Below are 18,258 nucleotides of genomic sequence, written 5' to 3' on the forward strand. Positions count from 1 at the left end.
GATACATATTATGGTTGCACTAGCGATAACGTTACTATTACAAACCATATGTAATAGTAACGTTATCACCAGTTGCAGACTCAGTATAATCTGGTCTCTGTGGTAATGTTAGCTTACCTTATGATTGCTTTTGACAAGAATTTTGCTGACAGGCCTTATCAGAAATGTTTTTCTTGCTCACATGTCTCACGCAACACATATGCTCTCATTTTAATGTATGCAGCTGTCTGCACCGGTACTGTGCAGAGGCTCGCATTTCAGCTGTGTCTCATGGGTGTAACTGTTACCTAAAGTGTTAATTTACACTTTTTTTTTTTTTTTTTTTTGACAATATGCGTGTAAATGTGAGGTTGATGCCCAATAATCTGTTAAACACTGGCTATAAAATCCCTGAATCACATTTGCATGGCAGTTCTATTTGTTGCTGCATGCTAATTGATCCTGAAGTGTGGCACAACCAGCTGATCACTGGGTTAACACCACTGATATTCTGCAACAAGCACAATACAGTCCCCATGTCTGCCCATCTCGTATCACGTGCCAAAAAAATGTGTCATCAGTTCTGTTCAACACACATCAACCAATAAAATTCCGTGTAGCTGGCCTCGTGATAAGTTTGTCCCATTGATCCTTCTGTCCTAATTACAAACATGGTTAGAGCCATGCCAATATGAATGTGAGTGATGACTGTCCACACGTGGCTTGACTTGTCTGCCAAGAACAGACCTGTGCCATTGGAATGTCTGTTGTTGGTCATTCCACAGAGTCATACTGAAACACTAAAATTAGTTGACAAGAGTTAATTAGGAAATTGTTTGATGACCAAGAGCCCCATAGCTCAGGGGATACAATTCAAAACCATGACAAAGAAATATATAAGTATGTAAGAAATGCGCAGGTGTAGAGAAAGTGTTTTGCCCCCATTGACTGATCTGAATTTAGGTCTTCGAGATTCCTATGCCTTGGCAACTGTGCTGTGGTTAAACTGTGTTTTAATTATGTAATGCAGTTGAGCATTTTCTGCTTGTTTCCTTTAATCAGGAGGTCTTTGCTACTGCTCATACTAAGGGATTTAAACTGTTGTTGTGGCTCTGCCCTGTCCATGGTTTGCCTGAGAATGAGAGCAGTTGTCACATATCTTTGCACCCTTTGAGGGATTGCCACACGACCCAGCAACAGGCACACATCCTCTGATCTGGTCTGTTTCTGGGCTGAGCTAAGTTTAGAGGCCTGCAGAGAGGAGTGACCTGAGAGGGTTTCTGGGCGAGGCACAGAAATGGAGGCCTCAACTGCAGCTGTATCGACGGTGCCCTGCGTGCTCTGGTCAGCATATTATTAGGCCTGGCATGGAACTAAAGGTTGCACACTCTGCATAATTCAACTTAGTGTCTGGCTTAACCTCAGTAAATTTAGGACTACTGTGGGTTTGTATGCACCCTCCAAAAAGTAAACAGTGTCAGACTTCATGAAAGTTTATGGAATCTGTGAATTTGTTGGACAATTTCACAAGTTCAAAAATAATATGTATGTATTTAATACACATGTAAACCTTTTTTTAGTAGCTTTTGTGTGGCATTACTTTATTTCTGCGTTCAACTCGTGAATGAATGAAATACCTGAATAGTGCATAGTGTCTAAATCTGTTCCCCTCTGGAATGACTGTCATGTACTATGTGGAGTTATTTTTACTCTTACACTTCTGTCCTTGTCATGTAGTAGTAGGAGGTAGTAGTAGTTATAGTAAATGTCAGAAAATCTCTCATCAGTCATTCTCCTGATGCATTAGAATCATATCCGTCCCTGCGGTCTCTAGTATCGAGGAGTCGGTCGCAGCACTAGCAAAATAAAGCAAATATGACAACTCCTTTAGCATTTTGTCATTGCTCAACACTGTGCTGATATTTCTTTGTGGACCAGAGAGGATGAACAGGACTACTCTCACATGATGTTTTTATTCAGCTCTCTCAATATAGAAATAATGGACAAGAATCTATCTAACTCAAAATGTGTAGTCTCACAAAAGATCAAAAGATGTCAAGACTTAATGAAAAGATGCAAAGTGACAATAAAATGTGTGATTCTGCAATTCTGTGGTTTGTTGGTATACTCTCAGAAACTCCATCACATGGCTTTAAGACTGAGAAAAGTGTCACATTGTATTATTCTTGGGGGTAGTTCATCGTCCTCTGAGCTCTGTATTTACACATTTTAACATGATTTATAATAGGTGTCGATACACAACCCGCAGATTAACTTGGATCAGCATAAAATCAATGTTGATACAGCTCAACCAATATTGAATCTACTGTCTATTCACACTAAAACATATTTAAGCCAGTTGTTTTAAATGAATTGACACAGATGAAAATATAATCACTGAGGCACATTGTGATAATTCATTTCTAAATCTTATCAGTTATTTCTATACATTGTGATCCATGCTGTAATAATGTACTGATCAGCCACATTTTAAGTTTCATTTTCAAATTGTTTACTTGACAGCAAAAACACACCGCAGAATCTAATGTGCTAATTTCTCTCCAAATGCAGCTCCCACCTAAGCGACCTAATATGACTGAAGCATGTACTTGTGCGCCTGCACTACTGTTAGCATGCATCGTACCCTAAATATTTCATGAAATCACTCAGGGCAGACCGAGGATGAAGCCACTCTAAGCTTTTTGGAGCCCTCTGCACAGTCCTACAGCTCTCTGCTGCTTATAGGCTGTATTATTACACCAGGCTGTCTCCACAGAATGTAGCTCCTGAAGCCTGAGTGTTTGCCTCAACTCAATTTATTATAATGGATCACAGGGATTTAATATTTATATATAGAAGTGGGACACTAGAGTAACTGACCATTATTTTATTTATGTGGAAATAAGCAATAAGGTAAAAATAAGCATAATCAGTATCCCAGTAGACAATCCTCCTCTATTCAAAATGCAAAATGCATGAACCTGTGCGTGAAATGAGATGCTTCAGCCATTATTGTCATATTTAATCATATGTAACTTTCACCAACTGTGAAAAGTGTAATTATGTCCTACGTTGATCAGCTAACTGCTTCAGAGGTGCATTACAAAGTGTCACTCGCATATCTGAGTACTCATAGAGATGTTTGTAATAGAGCTCAGTTTTTCAGTCTCAAACTGAGACGGCTAATTTGCCTTTTTATTGGAATTACACCCTGTCGTTAGAAGTGCGGCCGACAGACATTTGCAGAAAATCAACAGGCTTGCGTTGTGCTTAAAGTTCACTGTGCTCCTGACATACCTGCTTTTTAAGTAGAGCCCTCAAATTACTCCAGCTCAAATGGCTCACCTCAGACAGAGCCAGAAAAACAGAGTAATGTGCTGTTAGTGACGGAGGTAGCAGTGGGAAGTGCCAGGGAGGGGAGGCTTTGTTTAGCTGGACTATTTCATTTTGGGAAATAATTAACCTGGAGATCAAATGCCTATTTTTATTTATCTAATATGTCATTGGCTCCATGTTTGGACAAAAATTGAAATTGGGCAAGTGTGAAAGTGGCTTAGTCTACCTGTTGTAATACAAGCTGATATATATATATATATACACACACACACACACACACACACACACACACACACACACACACACACACACACACACACACACACACATAAATGTTAATAAAAACTTGGCATAATTTCAGATTCCCCCCTATATTCCAAATCCATGCACAAAGTGATCCGCTTCATGTAGCCTGTGTCACCTTGCCAAGGGGATCTGAGCTTTCTTTAGATCACTCCAACAATGCTCATTGTAACACGCCTGCTTTGTCAACTCGGTGTGGTGACAGGAAGAGTGTTTCTTGGGGGGACGAGAGTGGGATGTGAATAGAGAGACGAACTTAATCACTGTGTTGCCACGGTAACGTTTAACATGATACTGCTGGCAGAGTCAGTAAACAAGGTGACTGGTTAGGCAGCTCTGTAACACAAGAGCCCAAAGTAGCCACCTGTAGCCTCTTAGATCAGCAGCAATGAGCAATAATCATGGAGCACTAGTTTCAGGGGTTTCCAAAACAGTGTCATAGCTATTTTCAGTCTGTTTAACCCACATATGGGTGGACATTCATGTATATGGAGGGGGAAATGCTCCACATTTAACTGTGATCCCCATCTACAAAAATACTTTCCACACCTTCATGTGAGTGTTTCTTAACATGCTCTTTTCCACCTGCAAATTATATCTATCCCAAGCCACAAGTGTGTCATTTCTTCCCTTAGCCCTGTATCCTCAAAAATACTACACTTGTTTTAACTGTGTCTGTTGACCAAAGAAGACCATATCAGGAAATGAGAACACCGGGGACTTCCATCGTAAGGGGAGAAATATATTCAGGTTTATAGATTGCTGCCTTCAACCTTAAACACGTGGTCAAATACCAAAGAGCGGCATGCTGGGATTTTATAAATGTCCCACATTGCCAGAGCTTTATCAGAGCAGCTGTACCAAAGCCCCCTGAGACCCTGGAGAAGGGTGCCAAGGGCGGGGCTCTGTTATCTTTCAGCTGTAAGCACGACATGCTGGGCATTCAGATCACTATTCCAAGACATAATAGTAAGATGCAACTGCTGCTCTTCATCTTTTTACTGACGGCAGCATCTGCACAGACTGCTCTCTCCTAAATAAGTTGGGTGTCGAAATAAAGTTCAATGCAGCAGTGTGAAATATATTAAATGAGCCGTAGGAGTGTGAAAGGTGCTCTAGTATTGCCGATCCCAAGAAAAATCAACACTCCAGTTGATATCCCTTTGTGAATCTTTCAAGGCAATGGTGTGATTGTTGTAAACTGGGATGTGTAGTGACGTGGATGTGGTCAGAGTTAACAATGAAGGCAGACGTTTACATAAGAGATGGTTGTTTATTCTCAGAGGACACTGAAGTAACTTTTTTAAACAAATGTTTAAGCTATCTGCTGACGGTCTACGTACCGTATCTGTGCTTTGGCATACAGCAGGTCAATTGTGTTTTTAGCTGACAAAAGCCAGACTTTAATGATGACTGAACTCACCTGTTAAAGCAGCTAACATGTGTCACCAATACATAGTAGAACAAGCCAGTTTGGGCCTGAAGCTAACATGAAATATTATTTACCAAGTCAGCAGATCGTCACTTCGTTTGAGTGGCTTGATTTTGCAACCAGCATGGACCAGTTGTGAATGTGAAAAATCATTCTGCCAGTTTACAGCGTTAACATCTTAAAGAAAATGTATGTTTTGGCTCTAAAATGTCATATTAGATAAGATATAACTTTATTGATCCCACGCTGGGGAAATCACGGTGTCCCAGGCAGCATTAATAAAAAGGAGATGTCGAAATAGAACAAAATAGTCAATAAGAAGGGAAATCAACTATATATATGTACTTTATATACAAAAAGAGTTTGAAAATAACATTTCCAATGGAGAATTTTTGAATTGCACGTTAAGATATATGAGATCATTTACTAACCTCTATAGTGGGGATTCCTTATCCCCCCCACCCCACTAAGCATAAAAAAACTCATTCAGTTGTGAACTGAGCAGCGTATAGTATGTGTGTCTGTGCGTTGCATTAACTCTCTCACCGTTAATGACATTGTATTTCCACGAGTAGTAGATGTGTGGGGCTTGACAATTGCTACACTAATGCTAACGTCACTCTTCCATCCTCCGCTGCATGTGACACAGTGGTACTATGAGAGTGTATGTCATGATGGCTGATTATTCCAGTGGCTACGGAGGGGGACAGCCCCTCATCTTTGACCTTTTCATATCAGAAGTAGTCTCTAGGGCCCGTGAGTGGGGGAGGGGACTGAGGATGCTGCCACTAACTATGATCAATCAACACCATGTATCACAGTTGACCAGCTCTTACTTCATGTGTGAAATGTGAATAATTCATTGACACTGAACCCTTCAGGGAACATTTTCTTTAATTGGATTGTGAAAATACTGCCTCTGTGCCTTTTGAGAACATGTGTATGCTGGGCTGTATGCATTTTAATATTTAGAAGTCGTAAACAAAAACATTCCTTTTCGATTTTGTTATTTTTGTGGCGATGCATATTTTACTTGCAACCCCATTTGTTGTGATTAATTGCTGATATTCGTAGTAGTGCTCTGAGTAGCAGCAGTGTTAAGAGAAGTGGAAGAAGAGTTTGATTTGGAATTTTCACTTAGTTGCTGGCATTGCTTCGAGAAGCTGCAGATTGAATACATAAATTATAAATATATCCTAAATATATTAGACGGAGCTGCTAATGGGACCTCTTTCAGACACAATGAACATACTGTAATGGGGACATCAATCAAAGTGTTACCATCTGTGTTTTTTTGTCTTGATACTCATAATTGGTTTATCCAAATCTCACATCTGATTGTATTATAATGCTTACATTAATCTTCCACAGTTTTTATGTGAAACCGCAGAAATGGCTTTTTGTACTCCTCAAGAGCACCATCGTCTCATGTTACAGTCACTCCCTTGTCTCTCAATAGTGTCATTGTAGTTTTTTTTTCCTTTTGCGATAAAGTACTCAAATCTATTTGCAACAGCGAGACAGAGCAGCTTGTTGGGAAAGAGGCTTTTCATTGGGAATGCAGAATGATCTGTCTGTGTGCCGCAGCAATAATATTTCAAGGCTGTTGTCCCCTGCAGCCATAAGGGGTTCAGCCAATTTGTGTTAGCAAAGGTCAGGCCCATCTGGAGTGCTGTTTACATTCAGGGGAACCCTCCTTCCTCAGGCATCATCCAGTGAAGAGTGTTACACACACTGGAAATCACACAGTCTCGTCTGAGTACAGTCCGCATTCCAGCCAACCTACAACACTCGGCATGTGAGGAATGTTGTACGCTCCATTTGAAAAGGAGCGAGGCAGACAAAAGAGAAGTTTGATTGATTTTTCTGCATTCACTGTCACACTTATTAATGTCTCTGCTGCGCATACAGCGCTCCTTTATTTCCTCCCTCTCCTCGGGTGTATTGTGACTGGGATGATATTGTTACTGTTTTTTGTGAAGGTCACATTTGCAAGTTGTAATTGTGAATTTGTGAGTTTTCTGCTCTGTGATAGAGTAAAACAGCCCTTGTTTGATTGAGGCCTGATAATTTTTTTCAGTATTCACAATCCTCACACTCACTGTATGTCACGCACAGCTGTCTCATAGTTTCCTTTAGTGTGGGGAACGTAATGCACATGATGTACAGATGGCGGATGTGAGTTGCCCATGGACATTATAAAGGCCAGGCTTCATCCTTTAGCTGGCCATCAGGCCTTAAATTATAGGTCTCTGTGGTCTGTCATTCAGGGCAAGCTGTGTCATCCTGGCTGCAGTGTAAACCGGTAACCCTCATTTGGGCTTGACTTCCAAAACATGCTGTGACAACTGTCCTACAAACTCACGCTATCTTCTCAGTTTATTTTCTTGTTTTATTTATAGAACACTTCAATGATAAATAAATGAAGGAGGAGATTTTAAAGATGCTGGTTTAACTGGCTTCCACACTTCGAGTAATTCCTCAGTCTGTGGACTATTAGATAAACGATCTGTGATTGTCAGCCTCTAGTCTAGAATCTAGAGTGGATGGTCACCAGAATCCTGCCGGGCTGCATTTAAGTTCACCACAAAAGATTCGCAATGAAGCAGGCTGTGTCTGATTGCTTGTCCATAGTCGGATTTTTAATAACTGGTAGGAAGAAAACTGAACCTACAGCTAATACTTGGGCAGAGCCACATTCCAGACGAGTTTGATTTTCTTCATTATTTATTGTGTTGCTTGTTTGCTTACCGTGAACAACAGTTCCACATCTGTGTGCAACCCGTTTATCTAATAGCTTGTGTAAATTGTTTGGGTTGTGATGAATGTCACACTGTAACACAGCAGCAGTCCGTTTACACAGTGCATTGCAGTCTGTTTGCTTTATCTGTCGACTGCTGTGCCACTGAATACATTGTAAATTACAGAGGGAATGATTATATGATTAGCAGAAGTAGTAATAACAACTACAAGTGGTTTTCACAGGTTTGAACCCTCCATCCATTACACAGATATTTGAGTCTTCACCTCCTTTTAGCCCGGCTAGTTGTGTCCTTTTGTTTGGTGCTCAGCAGGTCGTGCACAGTGGGTTTCTTAGAGCTTGTGCTGGAAATGGCCACCTACAGGGATTGGTTCAGACATACATTTAATGCACAATGTAAAGCCAAAACAATGAACTAAAGATTGTTTTGCCTCATAGTTGTAGATATGGATGGGTCTGAGTGATGCCTTTCAAATGACAGACATTTGATTCAGAGCTGATTTGAGCTGAAACGATAAAGCCATGAGCTGATGGACAGAAAATTACAAACAGCAACAATTTTGATGGTGCATTCCTTCTGGAAGCAATTTTGATTTTAAAGCAATTATAGGAAAAATTTGCAGATTCCAGCGTATCACAAGTTAAGATTTCCTGCTTTTCTTTGTTTTCTATGATGGCATTGACTTTTCAAGTGTTAGTTGGACAAAACAAGAGATTTAGAAACCAAACCATTAATTAAGTAATTGAGCTAATAATCTTCAGATTGATCAATGATTAAACAGTACGGTATGGTATGCAGGTTTAAGTGGTTTTTGTTTACAAAAGGACACCACAGAAGAATCTGGATAAAATCTTAATGGTGTGAGAGGAATTTAAGAATGTCAATATTTCCTTCACTCTTTGCATATAGTAACAGTGCAGAGGGCAAAGTCCAAGTCAGGTCAGGTCTTTGCAGTGGTTGCAGTTGAAAGAGAAATCGTTGTTATTTTCTGCTGTTTAAATCTATTTTGATTAGCCTTCTTCAGTAATGTGTGTCCTTTTGACAGCATGTGCTACTGCCCTTGTGTGTGTTTGTATTTGTTATGAAGCTTTGAGATCATGTGGCTCTGACCACCCATTGTTGTGAGCATTGGTGGTGGTCTGTGGTGCGACGGCGTGTAGGTGGTTAACAGCTGACCATCGGAAAAAAGCGCCTGTTACATTTATCCCATTATGGTCAGACTGTGCCTCCCAGATGTGCTCAAAGCATTTATATTCATGCAGCAGTTTTTGACAAATGTGTTGTGACAGCCAAGTTTAAATATAATCATTGTGAGCAGATGTTAAATCCTAACAATTGCACCTATCCTCTCACAAGTGCCGCAAGGAATCTCAGATGACCTTTTTCAGAGGTTGAATATCAGCATGCTTTTTGAGCACTGGTAAGCAAGCACTGGTCACGCAATCGAATCACCACACAGAATAGACATTGTGTGGGCTACCAGGCACGCATGCATGCACACACACGCACACACAGACTTTGCCCCAAAGGGATAAGCCACATTATAATGTACATCATATTATATCCAGTCTGACAACAAACCCCAGTGATGGTACACAATTAAGAGCAGTTGATCTAATTATTTCATAGGTCTGGCTCGAACCACTGAGGGCATTTTTACAGTTACCAGATCATAAATATTAAATTTGGACTCGCCTGCATGCACTAAAAAGAGCTCAGCAGTGACAGAGAGAGTGCTGCTACAAGGAGCACCTCCCTTCCTCCGTCCACTCCTCTCCCACCCTTCCACAGAGGCAGCCTATGATGTAATGTTCCTGCTGCTGATAGAGCAACCCCCTCTCCTGCCTTTTTTTTTTTTTTTTAATTTTTTTTCCCCTCCCCTTCCGATTCGCTGCTGCCGCTGCTCTCGCTGGTGGTGATAGTGGTGGTGGATGCGTGCGTGCGGTGCCGGTTCAGCTGCATCTCTGGGCATCTCTTGGGATCCCTGCAGAGCTTCTTTTTCCTCTGTCACCACTCGACCGAGAGCCGCTCCTACTGAGCACTGCAAGACCTTGTCCTCTCCTGATGAAAGGTAATTCTTTTGGCTCATGACAAAAGATATTCATTGTAAAAAGAGAAGAGAAAGGGAGTAGAGAGGAGGACCGAGAGTGAAATAGGGAGTGATAGACAGAAGGTTGACTGAGTGGCCAGTTAGCTGCTGAGTAAATTGGTCTGGTCGCTGAAAGCTTCTAGTCGCCACGGAGCTGAATGCCATGGCAATTGCTCCCTCACTGTGTGTGCATGTACTGTAGTATGGTGTTGGTTTCCATGGTAAAGATGAGACCCCCATGCTGGCTCAGAGGTAATTCAGCATGTGTTGTGGAAAGCCACAGTTACCTTTGGTATGACGTGATTCTTCCTCTCCTGTGCATATTTTATTGGAGATTGCAGATTTTGTTCACTTAATTTGAATTCTAAAAAAACCCCCACAAAGCTTTATTTTACTTTTTCTTTTGAAAAGATTTACATCAAATAATTATTTATCTCACTTCCGTGTAACATATGTCTCACTTTGATTCGTCTACTCTACAAAAACTGGGCGTGTACAATGATAGTCATGTAGCCAAGACGAATGATGCAGTGGGTGTTATGTGCATGCAGATTTTTCTGAAATTTAACATTGATTTACAGTGTGTTGTGTGGATGCTTAGCCTGACACTTTTCCTTCGTGGTCATGCTGTTTTAAGGGGATGTGCAGTTCTAGCATGGGACCACAGTGGGACGGCTGTAAATGTACAGTAGGTGATTTTTCAGGAGTTGTTTAACCTTAATCTGTATCAGATGCTAACTTAATATTTCATGTCTCGCCTGCCCCACATGTAGATGGCCTTATAACTAATTCATCCTTAGGATTTTCCCTGTGTTTGAGTCGTCACTCATTTCCGCTTCCTTTAATACAGTCCCTTCATCTCATTTGGTCAGTTCCCTCAGTACAGAAATCAGGAGTATAATGTTGCTTTTTTGTTGTAGTCAGCTCAGTGAACTCTAAACCACAATCTCATTGGCACTTTGGGATCAGGATATATTCTAGAGAGGGGTTCCTATTTTAAGGTCAGTTTATGATGTCCCCATTAGGGAGGGATCATGTTTACATTGAAGGTAATTGGTCACACAGCATTTTACCCTTCGTGCCATTATTCCTCTGCATTTGCTGAGAAATGAAAGCGGCTGTCCAGCCACAGCATGTATGTAATTAATAGACACCTGAAACTGAAACCAAGTGTCCCACTTTGTCATTTTCACCTTAGTCATTATTACCTGAAAGACAAGGTAACGTCACCAAACCGGTGGATTGTTACAATGTACTGGAAAGGCCATTGCATATAGCTCTTACTACTTAGGTAATAAGTAATGTAAAATGTGCTGTGGGAGCTAAAATATTTACATACCGGCTTCTATTCGAGGGCTGTAGATAAATGTTTTTGCTCATTTATGTGTAATAAAATAAATAAGTCCTTAAATCAGCTTGGACTAGACCCTGTTTAGGTTGACAAGTTTCTATCTTCTCAAAGTTTATCAGGTTATATTGCCCCCCTACTCTTTGACATGAGCTTTGAGAAATCATTGAGGATTTGTTGGACTGATAAATCAAATTATTAGCCCCAATAAGAGAGAAAAAAAGCATGATTAAATCCCCCCTTTGTTGCCCAGTGGAGGACATGGTTATTATTGCATGTGGTAGCAGGGGTGTGTATCTGGTGGGGGAAGGGGTAGCTTAGGTAGAGAATAGAGGAAAATTGAGCTGTGGCCACGGACGCGGAGGGCCACCTGAGGAGCATCCGAGCTGTTGCTCTTCCTCTGTTGAATTTCAAGCAGCCCTACTTGCTTTGGAGCCGTGCCATTGGCTCTGGTTTGACAAATTGTTAATCCAATAAATAGTTTGGCAGTGAAAGCTACTACAAACATATTTCTCTGTCTAAAGATAAACACAGATTAGAGAAGGATTGAGAGGAAAAACAACCACATCCAACGCACGCACCTGAAAGAGAGCACAGTGTGATAAGTCACATACAGTGTGATGCTGCTGTGGACGTGTGACTGGTAATACTGGGAACTTTATATTGGTTTCAGACTTGTGACTAATACATAAGATGGTGACATAGAGAAAATGAGCATGTATGCAACTGTCTAATGAGAGGACCAGGGTTGAGTCACATAGATGGCTGAAAAGCTCTCTCTCACACACACACACACACACACACACACACACACACACACACACACACACACACACACACACACACACACACACACACACACACACACACACACACACACACACACACGCACACACACACACACACACACACACCCCAGGGATGGTTCATTGGCATCACCTCCCTGCCAGAGGGCACTCATCCCACAAACCCTCTTTGCTGGAGAGCTATGGTGTCAGATGTGGTGGAGTAATGCCTTTGCTTGTGTTACGCACGGCCGTCACAGATGTTTTTTTCCACCAAACAGACAAAGCGCAGGATGAGAAACCTCAACATCCCACATATGCCAGAGCTTCTGTGAAGAGCATGATTGATCATGTGCTAGGTGTATTACACAGCGTCGGACGTGCTGAAAGAGTTGCATTCGATGCCAAAATGAGTCAGTCACCTCAGTTGTGGGTCACACTGTGCCACTTCAGCTGGTACTTTTCCAGACAGCTCATTCACCTTTACTGCAAATTGGAAAGATTAAAAATCTAAATCCTGCTTAGATTTAAGGAAGATATAAAGTAGGACTGCAACCATCATTATTTTCATTACTGATTAATCTCCCTGTTATTTCCTTGATTTGATCTATTAATCATTTGTTTTTTTAAGTATCTGACAAAAGTGAAACCCTGATGGTAAAATCCACCTTCGATGTTGGATATTTGGGACTTTTTTAACCCCCTAATAACAAGCAGTAGCCTGCCTGTGGGTCAGCCACCATTGTTCAACCCTTCACTACTTTATTTTAAAGAAGTTTACAGACATCAGAAGAAGTTTGGGGGGAAGTTCTGCGTAAGACTTTAATAAAAAACAGAGACTTGAATCCTAAAAAGACAGTGAGTGTATTTCAGTGGATCCTCAAATACAAAATATAAATCAGTTATCAAAGGAGGAAAAAAAGTGGCACTCCATAAAAAGCGTCTTTCTCTCAGTGTAAACATCATTTAGGTTTAATGAAGAGTTGGCACAAACGGAAACTGTCACAGCGTAGAATAAGATGATTTCAACGACTTCAAAGGGGAAGGCTGTGTGTTAAGGGGTTAAACGTTCAACCCACGCACTAATAATGAAACCGCAGCATCAGTGTTTTGCAACGATGTGGATTCACATTAAGAGTGAGGCTAAAGAAAGGGCAAATGTAGGTGGTGTGAGGATGAGGTGAGGCCTTCATTGAGTTGTTCGGTTGCTGTTTGTTTTACAGCTCAGTTAGTTTTTTTTGTTAACTGGGATTTTCCTTGTAGCTGCTAGAACAGATGCTTGAAGTGTCGACCACGGCCCTGCTGTTACTACACATCTACTGACAACCTGTTAGGAGCACAGCGGCGTTTTTCACTGAAAGGTGAAATATATTTCACTTCTTGTTCACAGCGATTTGAGCGCTGAAAACATGCAAGGTCTCCATGTTGTTGTGCTTCCTTCCTACTGACAAAATTAAAAATAGGCTGACACTCCAGAGGAAAGCACTTGGCGGTTATGAAGCTATAGGTAGCCTGGAAAGACAGAGTGCGTTTCCTTCAAATGTGCAGCTCCGTGTACATGACTCTGCTGGATTGCTGCTAAGATGAAGGTAAAGAAGGAGGAAGTGACCAAAGTAGTTTTTATCTTACACATTTTTCTGCAGCATGAGTCACAAAATTACTGCGTTTCAACACATCTGCAGTTAACAAGCACATGACTGCAGTAAAACTGAGACTCATCTTGAAGACGTGGTCACTGTCAGGCCTGAACACAGAGAGGCCTAGTGCTGCTATCTGACATCCATACCTTTAGTGAATTTCCCATCGTCCTCAGCGTCATTAAGAATATCCAGCCAATGAGCATCTCTGTGTTTCCTCAGTGTAAATGATCGGGAGCACTTTGAGTAGACGTCGGGGTGAACGGAGGAAATAAAAAGCAACGTTTTTAGAACAGCCACATTCACATGGTGAGAGGAAGTGAAGAAGGCCGGTCTTTGTCTGTTGGACTGGTCTGAGCCACGTGTCGAGACGTCTGCAGGAGGGTCTTTTATGTTCTGTGGATTGTTTACAAAAGGTCGTCTGTGTGGCAGTGGCAGGTGGTTCGACTCAGCAAGAGGTGTGCCATCAGTACGATCGGCAGGGTGGTGTCTGACTGACACGGGCTGTAAATAAGACGTCCAGTGAGTGTTCTGACTGTGGCCTAACTCTGTCTCAGGTGATCGTGACAGATCTTCACTGTGCAAAGATGCACTGAGCCAACATTCACAATCCCAGCACCTCAAAGTTGGCATCGCGTCTCCCTCCTTAGCAGTTGCCTAAAGTGTATAATTAGCATCTGCTATTTTAGAAACAGGCGTCCCCGTCTCAACACCCCGCTATCTTACACTTCTCTCTATTTACCCTGGAAATATTTTTGGAGAAGGCATGTGAAGTTACTTGGTAACGCTTCACTTGAACGGGACTTTTTCAGTGCTTTGGTGTTCATTCAGTGGCATGTTCAGATGTCTACATGCACAGCTCCTTTCCTCTCTGAAGCCTTTAGAATATGTGTTTAACATTTAATAACAAACTTCAAGTAGTTTTATTAATATGAAGATACTGGTACAGCAAATAAATCCTGGCTCTGTTTATACGACATGCAGAGCAGTATGTGATTCTTTGGAGCTGAGTGTCCCCGTTACAATTCATGAAATGGCCCCTGCTGAGACTTTGCATCACTTCTGTTGTGCTTTCAGTGTCATGGCCTGAAAACTATGTCCTTGCCGGTGTTGTGAGTATTATTTTAGAACTACTTTGTGCCTCAGCTTCGCATACTTGCTCATGTGCCTTTCATGTAGCCTGTAGTGCTGTAAATCTCTGCTGGATCTGTCATTGATTTACAGTAAGTTATAGCACATTCCATACTATATAAAGAGTATTACATAGTTTTACATTGAAATTGTGTGGACAAATGCTTGCAACTACTTTAAAGTGTTATATGTGCAGGAAATATTTAAACTTGTATTGTATTTTATGCCAGCAGGGGAACAGTGTTGCAACTGTATGATAAAATTCCAGTTTAACATTTTAATCAGATGAGTTTTTTTCTTGATGATAAAGATTAACTTGAAAAATGGAAAGAATTTTTCTTATGAAGAAGTAAACAAGTAACCGTCATGCTCAAAAAACTGCTGGTACAGGCAGTGCACATAGTGGATCCACCATAGAAGTACAATACAGTGATGGTTGAAGGCTGAAATAAACAGTGCTGTAGCAACCTTACAGCATACAGTGGGTATGGTAGTAGGCTTATTGTTCACAGTGACTGTTTGGCACTGTTGTGATTTGTTTTTTCTAAGCAGCTCAGAGGCATTGTGATATGAGTATAGCTGGAATCTATTGACTTACATAACTGTAATTAGAGTCGCAGTTCTGCCTCTTTTTTTTCTGAGATTGTTGGGGATGATTATTGGTGACTTCTGCATGTTGTAAAAAAAGTGAATAATATCATCAGTTGACTTAAAGCTCACAGATCTGTGGATGGCCTCAGATTTTGATCAGATAGATTCTGTTTATTTTCCGGGAGCTTGAAGTTACTCGTAATTACAATCATTAGTCAGTCTTTATATGGGTGCAAGCAGCTGGCAGAGAGGCAAACATCTGCAGTCCATAACAAGGGAAACAGCTCCCAGGAGAGCTTAAAAAAGGCTCCAAGGCTATGTTAATGTGATTAGGACTTTGTCTCATATAGTTTCTGCTCACACTATAAATTCAGAGACGTCATAGTAAGTCGCATATATTTTCTTGTGTATCCTCAGTAAATGGTATTTGCATGAGGTGGTGCATGAGTTTTTTGTTGTTTTGTTTTGTAACTCTGGAAATTCATGTGAAGGGTGAGATAAAGCCTCAAACCTTGGTTATCTCTACCTGAATCTTCACATTCACTGTTAAAGCATAACCGTCACACTTGAACTTTATTTCCCAGAGCCCTGTGCAATAGTTTCCTAATTAAACTGAGTAACATATTCTCTACCATGTACTGATATTTGTACTTCCCCTAAAAAACATGAGTAATATGTAAACTTGCACATTGGTGATGTAAGTCAAAAGTGAGTCAGGCTCATCCTGTAGGAGTGCACCTCCCTTCTCCTCCCCCGTCTCCCCCTCCCTCATCTCCCCCTCCCTCTCTCTTTGACAGTGTGATGGGAGGAGCTCCAGTGTGTTGAGTGGTTAGAGGCAGGCTGTAGTATGACACGGTGTCAGGGAGCGGGAGAGTGTGGACCTGCGGACTCAGAGCTGTCATCTGCAAGAGCTTTAAACTCTGTTGTTTCTCTGGATTTTCTTCTGACGCCTCCTGGAGGAGGAATCAATCTGTCTGTGTCACCTTGAGGAAAGGTTTTTTAGATCTGAAGGACGTTTTTGTTTCTCAGCTAAGTTGGACAAGAGCGTCGGTTCTGCTGTTAAAGAGACTACCCTTGTGTTCATTAACTGTGCGGCGCCGTGGCTTCATGAATCATTGATGAGTGAGTACACTACAGTTCTTGTTACCTATTCAAATGATGCCAGTATAACCTGTCAATTCCCTGTTAGAAAATTAGAAACTTTTTATGACCACGTCTGCAGGGGTTTGTCGTTAGTTTCTCTCTTTAAAGGGATAAGTGGGTGTGAGCTGACAGGCAGCAGCCCTCCGCCCTCTGCAGTAGGTCTTTATCGCAAGGTGATACCAGGGCAAGGGGGTCATTAAAGACCTGCTCTGAGTGCATCTTGTGGGTGACTGTGTATGTGTAGGAGCTACCCTTGCATTAAGAGATGTTGGTCTTGGAATTATTTTCTTTAAAACACAGCTATTTACTTGGGTGTGTTTGTAGTTTAAGGCTGGCTGGCTTGTGTGTGAGTGTCTTTAGTAATGCAGAAAAAAAGAGTAGATGTCTCTGACTCCTTAAGCTGAGGCACAGCTCCTCGGGAGGGAGCCTGTGACTGGGAGCGGGGCCTCTTTCCACAGATAGGACTTAGTGAATGTGGCAGCCAGTGTACACACATCCTCTCCCAGCCTGGAAACTTTGTGTGAACCCAGAGGAGTGTGGAAAAGCTGATGGGCGAGAACAAGAGCATAAATATCAACACAAAGTCCTAATTGTCTTGTGTGTGGTTGTGATAGTTGAGAGCCATCGCAGTCAAACTGTTGAGGAGTTTTGTGTTGTGACACGGGTTGGGGGTTCACAGTGCGACGCTGGCAGCTACGGGACAGAAGCATCAGGTGTTATTGTGTGAAATTCACATCTCTCACCCACACGCTGCTGGCAGCACAATCAAGACTAATGCCAAATTGTTAGCTGTGTGGGTGGTAGTTAATGGATAGAAACCATAAATGGAAAAGTTTGTCAAAAGTCAATGAGGCGGGCAGCCTAAGATATTTATTTACTCTTCTTGCTTGCTTTTGCGCTGCCAAGTGCCTTTTACTTGAAATACTCTCAAGCTCCTTCTCCTGTGAGTTTGCTGTTTTGTGAAACAACAAGAAAATATGCGTTATTTTCCACCATTAGATTGAGCTCAAGCTAAATTATGTGTATCATACTTTTCCTGGAGTAATAATTTGTGTCCAGCATGGTTTTGAAAAATTCTTTCATCTACTACGAGAATCTGTGAATATGAGAATATAATTTTCATTTTCATTTTCATTTTCATCTACTAGACTCAAGATGTCTCTTATAGTTCCCACATCACACTTGCGCAAGTTGAGTACCGCAGCATGACTGGCTTGTAAACTAGTGGTGATGGCATAGAGTAATGCTCATACGAACACACCTTTAACCCAGAACTAAAGTTAGCACAGAGGTGCTTTCCCCCTTCATCAGATGAGTGTGAAAACAGCCTTTTACTGTTAAACCTTGCACATGCATCATTCTGCTCGTGGGAAGCACTTTCTGGAGGGGAGAGGGTTCCTCTCCAAATGTCCTTAGGAGAGCTTGATATTCCTCTCATATGCCAGTCTATCTGAGTCTGTACAGAGCAGTTGGACATGAGAGATAACAATCTCAACCAAGTTTTTGCATGAACTTGGTTTCCATTCAAATCAAATTTTAATAGAATTTTGAGAAAGTCTGCAAGAGAAAAGGTGAGTTGATGTGTTTCCATTCACTACTGGTATGCATATACATATTATTATATATTATATATTACATGATATTATATATAACAGCTGATTGTGCTAACTCTCTAGTTTGAAGAAGAGGGTGCAACAAGATGTCATAATTAAATGAGCACTT

At 41.3% G+C, this 18,258-nt stretch overlaps 1 protein-coding gene across 4 annotated transcripts in view; it reads left to right on the forward strand.

The window, feature by feature from the left end:
• The first annotated feature begins 9,591 nt into the window (after positions 1–9,591).
• The window catches only part of sema4ba (sema domain, immunoglobulin domain (Ig), transmembrane domain (TM) and short cytoplasmic domain, (semaphorin) 4Ba), a 44,623-nt gene continuing 35,956 nt past the window's right edge, over positions 9,592–18,258 (forward strand). The window contains exon 1 of one of the 4 annotated variants that reach the window (XM_070971767.1): positions 9,592–9,883. The gene's annotated coding sequence lies outside the window, so the exon portion shown is untranslated. Of the gene's footprint in view, positions 9,884–10,499; positions 10,594–16,264; positions 16,516–18,258 lie in introns of those variants that run through there. The other 3 variants (XM_070971765.1, XM_070971766.1, XM_070971764.1) reach the window with 3 other exon arrangements.

The sequence above is a fragment of the Chaetodon trifascialis genome, chromosome 10 (assembly GCF_039877785.1).
Source record: "Chaetodon trifascialis isolate fChaTrf1 chromosome 10, fChaTrf1.hap1, whole genome shotgun sequence".
Classification (NCBI taxonomy): Eukaryota; Metazoa; Chordata; class Actinopteri; order Chaetodontiformes; family Chaetodontidae; genus Chaetodon; species Chaetodon trifascialis.